We start from the raw sequence: 4,640 nt of genomic DNA, 5'->3' as shown, positions 1-4,640 counted from the left end.
TCAGTTATATCAAGGGAGCCGATACTACTGAATTCTGGAATATTGTTTAAGACTTCCTGGTTATTCCAGCTAGACGCGGGCTCGAAGTTGGCAGAAAAAAAGGAAGCAAATAAGTTGGCAATATCAGCACCAGAGTTAGCGACCATATTTTTATATGTCATAGTTGAAGGTATGGATGATAATGACTTTTTAGAATTAACGAAGCGCCAGAACGAATTAGGATTGGACTTTAAGCTATTTTCAATATCAGAAATGTAATGATTGTATAGAAATTTGTTAAAAAACTCAAATTCTCGCTTATGTTGCCTGTATCTATCGCCATCCACCGGATTACCCCATCTCAAGAACCTTTTATAGAACTTATTCCTTAAATTTGTATACTTTTGGAGGCCCTTAGTGTACCACGGAAGCCTATAACAACCCCGCACCTTAGTTGGGACAATGCTATCCAGAGTATTTTTGAGTGCAGCTAGAAAATTATTATAATTGGTCTCAATGCAAGCATCTGATAGTACAGAGACCCAATTAATAGATACAAGGCAATCACTTACGGCAGCCAGGCTGGAATCATCAAAGTTATACATAGGAACTACATTAACTGTTGGTAAAAAGTTATAAAATTCAATATCAAAGCAAATTGGTTTATGATGAGAATCACAATTAGAAATAGTATATTCAGCAAGGCTTACCGAGGAATGAACAATCGAATTGATGCAAATCATTAAAGATATTGTTTATTTGGGTGAGGCCCATACTATAACAATCATCAATGACAATTATTTCATGTGGCTGGTGGACATTACCAGGCACCATAAAGAGCGATTGCGGGTCACATGTCCATACAACAGATCCTAAATTGAAATCTCCTGTCACACAGATACCCACACCGTCAACTAAACTGTCATTTATACTGGAAATATTATTCAAATGTGCCTGATAAAGCGTAAAATCGCTACCAGGGGGAATGTAGGAAGCAACTATTACAATCTTTCCTGACGAGCCAGCTACCTCGACAGCCAACTGGTCCAGAAGAGAGTCTTCGTTTTCAAGTTTAACGGCTATGCACAAGTATGGCGAACTGCCACGATGACACCACCACCTCTATCGCACTGCATTCTGCTAAAGTCTCTGTCCTTACGATAGACTTTGAACAGATTTGCATCGAAGAACTCGTTGGCGTTAAAGTTAGGGTTGAGCCAGGTTTCCACCAATATGATTACGTCATAATCACTATTGGATGTGTTCATGAAGACAGATTGGGTTTTGGTCCTCATTCCAGATAAATTTTGAAAGAAAATTTTAAGAAGGTTGTTTCCAATTCTACGGCTAGGCGAATTTCCAGGAACTCTTGCCATGGATGCCTGGTGGTAATCCGGGAGAGTGAAATCAGCAGCAGCTGCAAAAGTCTTCTGCCCTTCAACGCCGTAGGATCCATTAAGAACGCGGCCCAGTGGTTCCGTACGAATACGTATTGGTGGGTTGAGATCATCATCCCAAGGATCATAAATGGTATTACAATCCAACGTTGCCAACTGTGTAGCAGAGAGTGATACTCCATTAAAATCGCTGAGCCACCCAGGTGTTGGCCACAGCTCCAAGGTAGTGTGCGGCGAAGAGTGCGCCTAGTGTGCGGCGAAGAGTGCGCCACTCCGAAGAGCACGCTGCGAGATTCAGGATGCTGCATCCAAGCAGCGGGAGGTGAAAAGAACGCAACTCCGAAGAGCACGCTGTGAGCTGTTGTATACTGCGCCAGTTCAGCGGGAGGTGAAGAGAGTGCCACTCCGAAGAGCACGCTGCGAGGTTCTGGATGCTGCAACCAGGCAGCGGGAGGTGAAGAGAGCGCCACTCCAAAGAGCACGCTGCGAGATAATGGATGCTGCGTCCAGGCAGCGGGAGGTGAAGAGAGCGCCACTCCGACGAGCACGCTGCGAGATAATGGATGCTGCGTCCAGGCAGCGGGAGGTGAAGAGAGCGCCACTCCTAAGAGCACACTGCGATCTGTGGTATGCTGCGCCAATACAGCGGGAGGTGAAGAGAGCGCCACTCCGAAGAGCACGCTACGAGCATATGTCTCGCATGCGGGAGAACTTAACACATCACACACGGCAGACGACGCAAACAACTGAGTGTAAAGAGCTGCATGATGAAAAGAAAGCGTAGTTCCAAGGAGAGCTCTTTGTGGGAGCGCATCTAGTACCAGTTCAGAGGTGCATAAAGCAAACGGCAAAATCAGCTGGTGTTGTTGTTGTTGTGAATGCAGCTGTTGGTGCGTGAGTTGATGAGAGCGATGGATGCAGAGAGCAAGCAGATTAACCGCTTGCTTCTGCCGTTGTTGTTGATAATACAGTTGAGAATTGCTGCCATAAGAAACGAAGAACCCGCAACAGACGTCAATGCCAGTGACGCCGATTGTTGGTTTCTTTTTGGAGGGGAGTTTACGGGGGTAGAAGATTTATCTGTTGTTGGAATTCGAAGAGCAACGTGATCCGCTTTGGGCCTCTCTTGTTGAACGAAATGTCCCACCTTAACTGATATTGGCCAGAATTTATTATTGAAGACTGCTGCCAGGAGATGCTCAGGAGCTCCCAGCTTAAAGTTGACAAACTTAAGAGCCGACAAGTCAGCATCCAATTTGACCAGCTTGAAGCATGTTTTCCAGCTTATTGATTTTCTCATTGAGTTCGTCAATTTTTGAGTGGGAATCATTAGCGACAAGACAGTTGTCACATTGCCACAAGAAATTCGGCAAATTGGTCAGCAATTTAGACGCATCCGGCGAAATGTTAACACACGAAGTGTGGAAGGCGCGACGGCACAACGAAGAGCAGCGGACAGCATCAAAACATAGAAGCTGGGCTGCAGTGACCGACGAATTGCACTCTGAGCAATTTGGAATAGACATAGCGAAAGATAAGCACGTCCGAACGCCTTGAAAGCTAGCTGACGACTGACAAAAAGGATTGAATAAAAAAAAAAAAAAACAAGAGAGAACGCTATTGTCGGGTTGGTGTCCCGACTATTTAATACCCGTCACTCAGCTAAAGCGAACGCTGTACTCGGGTTTGTTTCCCGACTATAATCGTAGCTCAGCTAAAGGGAGTGCGAGGGAGATAGATATATATAGATATTTTGATTGCGTATAACTTTTTAATGAATGGTCCGATTTGAAAAATGTCTTCTACATTTCGATATGTATAAATATACACAACAAAATGGCATTTATACTTTTCGGAAATTTTTTAAGATGTCGGCGCAGGACCCATTTTAAAATCGTTAGTGGGCGATTGTGGGCGTTAGAGGGGGCGTGGCGCTCTGCTAAAATAAACTTGCGCTGCGTAGGAAGCCAAAGAATATGTGTGGGAAATCTCAACCTTCCAGCTTTTGTAGTTTCCAAAATCTCAGCGTTCATACAGACGGACAGATGGACATGGCTAGATCGACTCGGCTAGTGACCCTGATCAAGAATATATATACTTTATGGGGTCGGAAACGCTTCCTTCTAGCTGTTACATACTTTTGCACGAATCCAATATACCCTTTTACTCTACGAGTAACGGGTATAAAAAGGGTCACTAGCCGAGTCGATAAAGCCATGTCTGTATGTCCGTCCCTATGAACGCTGAGATCTCGGAAACTATAAAAGCTAGAAGATTGACATTCTGCATGCAGATTCTAGGAGCTCCTACACAGCGCAAGCTTGTTTCAAAAGGGTGCCACGCCCCATCTAACGCCCACAATCGCTTATATACGATTTTAAAAATTTCAATATTTCGGAAAAGTAAAAATGCAATGTTATTGTGTTTATCAATACCTATCGAAATGTAGAAGAAATTTTTAAAATCGGATCATTCGTTAAAAAGTTACGGCGGATCAAAGTTTTTATCTCCATCTCCTTCGCTTTCACTTTAACTGAGTAACGGGTATCTGATAGTCGGGGCACACGACTATAGCGTTCTCTCTTGTTTTAGTCTTCTTTTATTCATAGGTCTGGAAAGTGTAAAAGCAAGGCTGTTTATGTGGGAAACGAGGGTTAATCTGTAAAAAATGGCAGTGTTGGTGATAGATGTCCAAACTGGGTTAATTTTGAGATCTTTAAAAATAGTAGTGTTTCTTGTATAGTATGGGGCGTTTATCATATGTCTTAAAAATTTGGATTAGCAGGATTCAATTCTTTTTATAGAAGTGTTACAGGCAGTGCTTCAGAAGTGTATCCCCAATGTAGACTAGGCATCAAGGTTGCTTTAAAGAGCCGGGTTTTCGCCGTGATCGACAGTCCACTGCCCGGACGAAGAAGCCATCTCATTTTCCCCGCTTTTTGCCTTACTGAAGCACAGGTTGCCACATAGAGAGCTGTTAAAACATTCCTGCCTCTGGACGACGGAAGGTCCGAGGTGAATATTGTATATAATAGCCTGTAACGACCCTGTTTCGGGAGGCGGTATAGCTCGCCGTGGTTAGGGTTTGCGACAGATATTTAAATCTCCTCTATAGATCGATTTACCTCCCTTTCCCCAATAATGACACAGAGTGATAGAACTATAAAGTGGACGTGTATTTCGAAGTAATCGTACAATAGACGTTTGTGTTCGTGTGGTTGTGTATAAATGAGTCGGACTGCTTGCTGTTCGGTCGGTTTGGCG

The sequence above is a fragment of the Drosophila takahashii genome, chromosome 2R, assembly GCF_030179915.1.
Source record: "Drosophila takahashii strain IR98-3 E-12201 chromosome 2R, DtakHiC1v2, whole genome shotgun sequence".
Classification (NCBI taxonomy): Eukaryota; Metazoa; Arthropoda; class Insecta; order Diptera; family Drosophilidae; genus Drosophila; species Drosophila takahashii.
Note: the sequence above shows the minus strand (reverse complement) of the source record.